The 11,050-nt window shown below is 37.1% G+C and overlaps 1 protein-coding gene across 4 annotated transcripts in view; it reads right to left on the reverse strand.

Annotated features, from left to right (window-relative positions):
• The window catches only part of pot1 (protection of telomeres 1 homolog), a 77,916-nt gene extending 70,319 nt beyond the window's left edge, over positions 1-7,597 (reverse strand). For all 4 annotated transcript variants that reach the window (XM_030137625.1, XM_030137624.1, XM_030137623.1 and 1 more), the window contains exon 1: positions 7,553-7,597. The gene's annotated coding sequence lies outside the window, so the exon portion shown is untranslated. The remainder of the gene's footprint in view (positions 1-7,552) is intronic.
• Positions 7,598-11,050: the final 3,453 nt, after the last annotated feature.

The following is an 11,050-nucleotide window of genomic DNA, read 5'->3' on the forward strand; positions in this document are numbered from 1 at the left end:
TGTACAATAGATAAACAAGTTTACAAACACCTTCAAGAGCAAGGAATTTTATAGCAGGCTTTATAACCCTCAGTAAGATGAACTTTTGATGGTGGTTAGCATCATGGTGCATTTAAGACTTTCAGTTAATATTGGCTAATGAACCTCTCACATATTTGTGGTGTACTGTGCTGAATCTTCCACCACATCAGGACACTGGTGTTGCAAAGGTTGCCATAAAATATTGTTTTAAATGAAAGCACACAGTTCTACTGAAAACTGGAGAAGGTAGGAAATTGGAAGAAAAATTGACAGAATATTGGACTTCTTCAGCATTACATCAGGGAGGTGGTTGTGGTGTGAATCATCAACGAAAGGAAGTATTTCTGAGATGTTTTTTTTTTTTTTTTCCCCCGTTTCAAACGCACCCAGGTTAAAATGTGGTGGTGAATCTTTCACGTCACTGAGAAGGCAGCAGTCTGACTTTGTGAATGGTACGTCAGTGTCACATCTGTTTACATCTTTTAATAAACAGCTGACTTTTGTAAACTTCTCTACAGAAATTCAGTTTTACAAACATGACCTTGGTCTAACTCTGAGATGCTGCAGATGCAGATTTTTTTTTTTTTCTTCCAGACAAGCTTTTCTAAATTAAAACCTGCTGACTTCAGGCTCCTCCATGACCGGTTTATTGGTTTAATGAATATGGTCAGAGGTGTTAATGAGGAATCAGTGAAAAAATGATTATTTCTGTTAAACTGCAATCATCCTTTTTGGCTGGGAGCCACTCAGTGCTAAAAGCTTTCAGATAAGAGCAGCAGATCAGCAGATCTATAATTACAATCAGCCACCTTAATAAGATTATTTAAATGAACAGAGGTTCCTGTAGAAACAGACCTTAGAATAGTGTCGTAGTGTAGTGTGGCATTTCAAAAACATATTGTTGCAGTTGAGAGATTAAATGACAGCACAGCATTTCTTTTGACACTCTTAATTAATCCTTAAATTTAACTCTGAATACACAAACTCAATTGTCATATAAATGATGACAAAGGCTGTGTGATCCTTTACTTCAAAGGTCAACAATCTGCTGACAACAGTCTACTTAAAAGCATTCACAGACTTCTTCCAGCCATGTCTACTTCGTCCTATTTCCTGCAGAGTTTTCACATTAAAAACTACTAGGATAAGGGTTGGATTAACTCCTTAAAAGCCACTTGAGAGCTTTTAAAGTAAAAATAAATAGAAAATAAAATAGAAAAAAAACATGTCTGTATTAGAGAATTTGCAACAAATGGTTGATTGAAGGGGTGAGCCACTAGAGACCTTTAAAAGCACCACTACAGCCTGCAGCTGCTCAGTGTTAATGCGAATGATTATTCAATAATCAGCTGTTCAAGCTACAATGAGTTTAAATGATTAGTCCAACAATCAATAAGTCTACATGCAGTCAGGTAATTGGAGACCAGACTGACAAGCAGCCTCATGTCCAAGTGTCATTTATTTTTGCCATATTAAGCAGAGGAAAGATCTGTAGTTGATTCCAAATTTTGCATTCAGAAGCTGTTCATCTGAATTTTCAATATGAGGTCCAAAGCAGTGTCAGTGCAAATAAAGGAGGTTGTCAACCCTATATAAAAAACTTACACAAAATAAATCTATCACAGAGGAAGGGAAATCTGATTATTGATTCAGTGACTAAATCAAAGTTGATGTATTTCGGCAACTTGGTACATTGTTAAAAAGAAAGTATCCACTGGTGAGCTCCTGAAAACCAAAAGGACAGGGAGAGCATAGACCGTATTTTGTTGGTGAAAAACAAAACCTTTGATAACATCCTGCCATGTCCAAAACATACTTGAGAAGGTAGGTGTGTCATTATCAATGTCTATAATCAAAAGACGCCTTCATGAATGTAAATACAGAAGGTTAACAACAAGGTCCAAAACACTGGTAACAATCAACAACAGGAGGGGCAGATTAGAAATCATAGAAAAGAGCCTGTCCAGTTCTGGAATAAGAGTCTCTGGACATATTAAACCAAGAAAAACTTTTACCAGAATGGAAATAAAGGAAAAGTCTGGAGAAGGAGAGGAACAGTGAAAGATCCACAGCAGACCATATCATGTGTCCAACATGGTGGACAGTGTTATGCTGTGGACATGTAAGGCTGCCAGTGGAAGTGGGTCACTGATGTTTATTGATGATGTGGCACTGATAGAACTAGCCAGATGAAACTGAAGTACACTGGACTATCCTCTATGCTCAGTCAGCCAAGTATTACAAAACTCATAAGATGGGACTTCACATTTCAGATGGATAATGATCCTCATATTCATAACCATGTTATTTGTCCAATTACTTTTGAGCTCCTAAAAATGGAGGGACTTTGTTTAAAATGTATGTAATTCCTAAATGGTGAATGCAATAATTTTGTCCATACTTCAATCACATCTTTATTGTTTCATATCAGATTCACTGCGGTGGTGTACAGAGGCAAAATTAACCAGATATGTATCACCAATCACCATCCAAATATACATGGACCTGACTGTATGATTCAGCTGCTTCCTCAGGTGAGTTGTACAACATTCAACCTCATTAAACAACAGTAGAAATATAAAGAATCTCTAAATATGTAGACACATTTACTTTATACAGTTTATCTACTGTTTGTTCAAAGTCAGCTTGTATACAGACGGCTTTGTGTTTCCACATTACATTTGTAAAAGTTACAAATCGTCCCACTTGACCCTCAGATGGACCAAAGAGTCAGAAACTTTCTCCCATCTTTCCATCAGCAGCAGATAAATGAGAAAACCCTCAAAGAGTCAAACTCGGCGCAGACATCAATGCATGATTAAAGTCAAAGATCAATATTTGTTTTTGAGTAGAGGGAGAGCGCAACTTTTCTTATCTGAAATCACGATTAATAGGAAAAACCCTGGGGAGGATTTAACTTGGTGTTCAGAATACAGAACTTGAAGCATCGCCCTCAGATTCTGGTAATCATGGTGAGTAGCCTATTTTTCATTATTTTATGACATTTCATAGACCAAACAACCAATAGATTAATCAAGAAAATAAGTTCAGATTTATCAATGCTGAAAATATTTTTAGCATGCAGTTACAGGAGAAGCAGCTCTCCTCAACTGCACCTAATTTTGTCAGACAGTTTTATCAGTGTAAGCTGCCATGTTTAGTTTAACAGCCTGCTTTAGAAATCACGAGGCAGCAGCTGAGATGTGAATTAATTTGTCCTGCCAAACCTCCGCACAGTGGCCAATCAGGATGGAGCACTGAAAAAAACAAAGATAGAAAGTGACGGTCATGCTGAGACACTGGCTCACAGGTTTTTTCCCCTTCTCTGACAAACAAACAAACAAAAACAGTAGCTGTGTATCAATATCCCAAACTGTCATTTCTGTTCATTCAACTGATGCTACTGCATTTGCCAAGACACAAACCCTGTTTGTTCCTCATTTACATAATCTTTGTGACTTCTTTTTTATGTGAGGGAAAACAGAGGCAAGTGAGGAAGAAAAGCAACTCCCAGAATAGATGTGAGAGGACTATCTCAATGGCAGAGTACATACAAAAGTGATCCTCTGTTTCAGATCAGCAGGTGACCAATGAGTAACAATAAAAAGATGCTTCCTGCACAGATTCTGGTCAGCCTGAACAGACAATTCTTAAGTGGAAAAAAGTGGTAATTATTACTATTCAACACTGTACCCTGTGGCTCCGTTTTCCACCTTGGTGCAAGAGACTGATCAAAGTCCAGAGTCCTTTCCACCTCATAGAAGCTGATCAGCAGGAGGTCAGCAGGGTCACCACTGTGTGTGCTATCCCTTAGCTATGGCCACCACTTCAAAAAGCAGGACAGAGCCCTGGACTTTTAACTTTGGAGAAAGGATGGGTAAGCTCCTTGGAACTGATAAATACTCCTCTGCAGGACCAGCTGAGAGGAGAATACAGGGACAGAATGATGAGACCAAGAATTCAAAGACAGGAAATTATCAGAAACTAATAACACACAGCGATAAGTCAACCTGTCATCACATTGCGCTCTAGTGTTAAAGTTTTTCCACACCACAACAGAATTCAAGCACAAGATATTCTCTCCAACTGAGCAGAGAGTCTGTGTTTCTGTCACTTTTGGCAAACCAAAAACCAACAGTTGGGTGATAAATTGTCCCTGAGTTGTTTCGTTCTTAAGTGCTCTAATATGTAAATAAATAAATAAATAAATAAATAAAAATAAAAATGAACGATAAAATCTAACAAATACCTTTACAGTATTTCCTTTGAGATATTGAAGTATTTGCAAAGTAATTTTCAGTCACTTGCCTCTAAATGAACACACTTAAAGATCAAATCCATTATTTTGTGTGGTAAAGAATGCTCCACTGATTACCAGTTGGCATTTCACTGAAATGTAAGCACTAAAAAGCACACGGAAATGTTTCTTTCTTTGAGGAAAAAAAAGAGGAAATTGTAAGTAAAGTATTATCAGACTGTTCATCATGAAGTCTCCTACTGGAGCTACTCAAAAATCATGATGCATTTACTGGAAAAAACAAAACAAAACATGAGTCGAACAGAATCCCAGCAAAGCATAGAAAGCTTCAAGTGCTAGATCACTAGACAATATTTTATTGTTTCAGTCACAAATTTTGCATAATGGCAACAGAAGTAAACATGAGCGAGAGTAAATGTGAGGCAGAAAAGGCTAATTCTGAAACAGGAGGACTCCGACCAGCTGAGACAAAGCAGCGGGCTGACACATAAAGGAGGAAGCTGTTTATGTCCCATAGATATGGTTTGGACGTTAAAAATCTGACAGAGCAGAGCACTGCACATAGCAAATCACACCAATGAAAGATCTCTACAATAAGCTCTACATCACTAACAGACAACCAGTAATTTATTTTTATTTGTAAATTTAGCTAAAAAGTCCTTTTCAACCTTAATAAACAGATGCTAAATTGTATTTATTAACTGGACACATTCTACTGTATGTCTCTCTGCCTGAAAAGATACAATATTAATACACTCCAAACATGTTTATGACTGAACATTCTAATTCAGGTGAAATTTTACATTACAATCTAACCAATTAAATACACGGATGAGATGTGATGTGGAAATTTGGATATTTTCATCATAATATTCAAGGTTTATCATACAGGCTCATATTGCAATGGCAATAAAAATACAATTTACTCGTCACCACAATAGTACTCAATTTAAGCACAGAGGTTTTACATAAGGAGGAGATAAACGCTATATATGAGTACCTTTTGTTTGATGACTAAATAATTCTAAAGCATTTATTGGATCTACAGACAATGTGCTATAATTAAGTTTCGGGATAGTACTGAACCCAGTATTAAATGAGCCTCCAGGCTAAATAATTAAAAACTGGAGTACTGATAAGCTCTGATGTTATCTAACAGTATTAACAGTCCTGAACAATGAAAAATTAACTTCCTATATGTTATAGCCTCACAACAGCGGTCTCGCAAATTTGTCTGTGATATATTTTTTACATTATAAATCCATGAGACATCTCACATCTGGTCATTGTGTGAGGGACAGGGGCAGCCCTATCACACACCACCATCCACCCACCCACAAAAACACCCACAGACATCCCTTTCTAAATGACAGTGGCCAGTGTTCAAGGGGAGAACTGAGCAATAACATGGACACCCACTTGCTGACACAGTGCAACAAGTTTTTTGCTTATTCGGGCAAAACACAAACAACCTGTCACAACATTTTGTGAAAATCCATCAAGTACAGGTGGAGAAATGTAGAGTTTAGTTCATAGTTCCATTATAGCAGAGTGGAGTCCAGATAGGAGATAATGTTGAAAATGTGGCAAACTGATTGCCGCTCATAGTGATTAGCTTCAAACAATGTTGCTGAACTTGCCTACTAAGAGCTATTAATTGTATGATTATAATTATTATAATTATATCAACTTAACCTAAAAAAAATAAACCAATAAGAATACTGTTACTGGATCAACAAACAGCACTGGTAAGAGTAGCCAGTCTTATCCTTAATACTGATTTGTGTGTAGTAAGCTGGATATGAAACAGGGTATCTACAGGTTTGGGGATGCCATTTTTCAATACATCTTTGGTGAATTTAAGACCTTATATTCACAAAAACACTTTAATGTGCTTCATAATTATTGCCTTGAAACATATATAATAATTTTTCAACCCAGCAAATGTTACATTTATCCATGACTAATGATTGTTCCACTGACTTTCAAGCTGCTAAAGCTCATTCCTGAACCCCTCTTCCCATGAATGCACCACTCATTCCAATCTGTGTTACGCTACAATGCTAAACACTAATCACTAATTTGACAAATACTTTACAAAGATTTCCAAAGGAAATATAGCAATAGCATTATTGTGTCTGTGGGATTTTTAAGATCTTAGAGTGTCAGATTTATGGATTAAGTATCAGGAGTAAGAATAATTAAGGTCTTAACTTAGGACAATAAAAAATAAAACTTTAAGACTGTTTATGGATCCATGGTCACCTTAGTGTAAAGATGTAATCAGGTATAAGGTTAGTTATAAGATCCATAGCTCTGCAGTCAATAATAAACAGGTCATTATTGACTGACTATTGTACTGTAACATCAATACTTAAGGCCTGGGGACCATAAAACCAAAGGAACCCTAAAATCCACACATGATAAACAGTTTTTACAGTAAACTGGTCATTTACTACAAAGAATCCTTCAGAACTTGTTGACACTGACACATCCGTTAACTACACCTGAAGATCATAAACAGAGTGAACACTGGAAGTTCTGCAGCTCCACCTGTCATTGTTTATTCATTCCCAGAGGAAGTGAATACAAAAACTTGAAAACATAACAGCAGTTCTCGAGGTCACCACATCTCGCATTGGAAAAATAAAAAAACAATCATGCTTCACTGTCACTTCATCTATCATTAAGACGGAATGACAGTTAGCCATTTAGCATGTTAGCCAATGTTAGCAAACACCAGCATGCACAGAAAGTTAGCCTTCCTACAGTTTAGCATGGTCGCTAATCATTTTCCGTATTTAATCATTTGACAAAACACACATCAATCTACGGCAATATATCAATTAAGTGAGCTGGTTAACAAGTAAATAAAGTTAAAAGTAGCCGTATACACTAAATATTTCCTGTCATGGTTCAAAATAACGTCACGCCAGACTGGGATCCAAAACCTTTCAATTTAGCGTGAAATTATCTGTACGCAAAAGTATACACAAGATAGGTTACTGTAAGTAATCTTAGACAGATATATAGAATTAAACGGCAAATTCGGCAAATATTAGAAACAAAATGCAGCATATTATTTTATTATATTTAAGCTTTTCTTTCTGACTGCAAACTCAGCTTCACTTTAACACAGATCTGAAAACGTAACTTTTACGTCAGCGAATTCTTTGATGTGGAGTTGATAATGGGTGATTGTAGTAAAACATGCGTTAGTATTCATGCAAAACACGAAACCAGAAGCTGAAAACAGTAAGGACAAATACTCACAGTGGAGGAGTTTGTTTCCCTCGCTTGGTTTCGAACCAGTCGCGTCGTGCTATTGCGCATGCGTGAAAGTAACACTTGGCGATGCTTCCTGTAGCTCAGCTGTAACTGAGCAAAACACATCTGTCATTGATACTGACAGCTGTGAAACAACAAATTACAAAATAAATTTGTTTTATAAAATCAAATGACAGTAGAAAAAGCAACAGGTCTATCGAAATAAGCCGTGAACAAGAATTTTTCAAGAAACATATTTCAGGATATCAAATAACGTGAGGAAAATTAATATTAGAATGATGAACTGGTATAGTGATATTTTTCATCAAGTAATCAAAATCAGAAAATGTTTTTCAAAACATATTGTTGTTACTGTTTTGGGGTTGTTGTTTTTGTGTGTGTGTGTGTGTGTGTGTGTGTGTGTGTGTGTGTGTGTGTCTTTTTTTTTTTCATGATCATTGTTTTAGTGGGGTTATGATTGGTTTATTGTACTATAGCTTGAGGTAATGTCAGGCGGTTTCAATATTTGTTGTATATAATTTAAGGAAAAGGTGTGGGATAAAATAAGTGTGTATTCTTATCAGAACTCAGAATAAAAAAACATTACAAATAAAGTCCCATTTTTTTATTTGTTGGACAATTTCAAGGAAAAAGTCCAATGTAATAAACCCTTTGGTACCCTCCAAGAAAGTTCATATCCAGTAATGTTCCTATTTATTGCAAAATACAATAAATTACAGTGACATCAGATCAGTGAAATGCTGAAACTGTAGTTACAAATTAAGTAACTTCACTGATGTTTTAAATGCAATTTTTTTCATTATATTTTCCCTCAAGACCCCATCTGAGTTTTGAACTGGAGGTAAAATTGTATTTAAAAAAATACATTAAGATTGTACAAGCATGGACTTAATTTTATGGCTATGTTGTTCTGGTCAGCTGTTTATTGTTTTCTTTCCAACTCAAATTCCCTGATACATTCTCATATCAGTAGCCTACACTGTTGAATTCCCCATGGATGTCGAGCATCAGTGGGTTGTCTATGGAGCAGCACCAAGCTGTTTTTTTCACTGCAGGAAAGAATGGTGGTAATTGGCTAAACGCATAAAATCATCCCATCCAAAACCCTCCCATGGACGTTCAGCATCTCAAGGGGTGAATGGGTCAGTAGGTGGATCAGGACGCTGAACTTTGGACGTTGGATTTGATGAACTGTTCGAAAGAGTAGGTATTGGTCTCAAAGGCTGAATGCATTTTGACTGATAGCGATGTGGAAACATACCAGCATCGGCTCACGTTGGAGCTCAGTCCCATGTAAATATAAGTGGAAGAGAGGTCGTTTACCAAAGTGCTGTGATTACATCAGCTGAAGAGAAAAAGGGGTCAAGTCATACACCTGCAAGTGTGTGTTGCTGTAGTTTTACGGTATAGATGAGGCATAACAGCCTCAATTAAGCATTCCTTTTATTTTTTAATTGCTTTGCTATAATACAACAAGTTTTATGATGGAGCCATAAGATGAGCTTCCCTTGTATTAAAGACCAGCAGCCACCACTGTAGTGGACAGATATAAAGCAGACTGAAACTGGCCATCCTACTTGTGCAGAGAAAAAAGTCCAGTTCTTCTGTGGTGCTTCACACAAATGATGCCCCGCAGTGTGTGTGTGTGTGTGTGTGTGTGTGTGTGTGTGTGTGCGTATATATATATATATATATATATATATATATATATATATATATATATATATATATATACATATATATATATATATATATACATATATATATATATATATATATATATATGTATATATATATATATATATATATATATATATATATATACACACACATACACACACACATATATATATATATATATATATATATATATATATATATATATATATATATATATATATATATATATATATATATATATAGCCAGTTATATATATATGTACAGTACAGGCCAAAAGTTTGGACACACCTTCTCATTCTTCGCATTTTCTTTATTTTCATGACTATTTACATTGTAGATTCTCACTGAAGGCATCAAAACTATGAATGAACACATGTGGAATTATGTACTTAACAAAAAAGTGTGAAATAACTGAAAACATCTCTTATATTCTAGTTTCTTCAAAGTAGCCACCCTTAGCTCTGATGACTGCCTTGCACACCCTTGGCATTCTCTTGATGAGCATCAAGAGGTAGTCACCTGAAATGGTTTCCACTTCATAGCTGTGCCTCATCAGGGTTACTTAGTGGAATTTCTTGCCTTATTGATGGGGTTGGGACCATCAGTTGTGTTGTGCAGAAGTCAGGTTGATGCACAGCTGACAGCCCTATTGGACAACTGTTAGAATGCATATTATGGCGAGAACCAATCAGCTAAGTAAAGACAAACGAGTGGCCATCATTACTTTAAGAAATGAAGGTCAGTCAGTCTAGAAAATTTCAAAAACTTTGAATGTGTCCCCAAGTGCAGTCGCAAAAACCATCAAGCGCTCCAACGAAACTGGCTCACATGAGGACCGCCCCAGGAAAGGAAGACCAAGAGTCACCTCTGATGCTGAAGATAAGTTCATCTGAGTCACCAGCCTCAGAAATCGCAAATTAACAGCAGCTCAGATTAGAGACCAGATGAATACCACACAGAGCTCTAGCAGCAGACACATCTCTACAACAACTGTTAAGAGGAGACTGCGTGAATCAGGCCTTCATGGTCAAATAGCTGCTAGGAAACCACTGCTCAGGAGAGGCAACAAACAGAAGAGATTTATTTGGGCCAAGAAACCCAAGGAATGGACATTAGACCAGTGGAAATCTGTGCTTTGGTCTGATGAGTCCAAATTTGAGATCTTTGGATCCAACCGCCGTGTCTTTGTGCGACGCAGAAAAGGTGAACGGATGGATGCTACATGCCTGGTTCCCACCGTGAAGCATGGAGGGGGAGGTGTGATGGTGTGGGGGTGCTTTGCTGGTGACGTTGTTGGGGATTTATTCAAGATTGAAGGCAACCTGAATCAGCATGGCTACCACAGCATCCTGAAGTGACATGCCATTCCATCCGGTTTGCGTTTAGTTGGACCATCATTTATGTTTCAACAGGACAATGACCCCAAACACACCTCCAGGCTGTGTGAGGGATATTTGACCAAGAAGGAGAGTGATGGAGTGCTGCGCCAGATGACCTGGCCTCCACAGTCACTGGACCTGAACCCAATCGAGATGGTTTGGGGTGAGCTGGACCGCAGAGTGAAGGCAAAAGGGCCAACAAGTGCTAAGCATCTCTGGGAACTTCTTCAAGACTGTTAGGAAACCATTTCAGGTGACTACCTCTTGAAGCTCATCAAGAGAATGCCAAGAGTGTGCAAAACAGTCATCAGAGCTAAGGGTGGCTACTTTGAAGAAACTAGAATATAAGAGATGTTTTCAGTTATTTCACACTTTTTTGTTAAGTACATAATTCCACATGTGTTCATTCATAGTTTTGATGCC

Source organism: Sphaeramia orbicularis, chromosome 6, assembly GCF_902148855.1.
Source record: "Sphaeramia orbicularis chromosome 6, fSphaOr1.1, whole genome shotgun sequence".
Taxonomy (NCBI): domain Eukaryota; kingdom Metazoa; phylum Chordata; class Actinopteri; order Kurtiformes; family Apogonidae; genus Sphaeramia; species Sphaeramia orbicularis.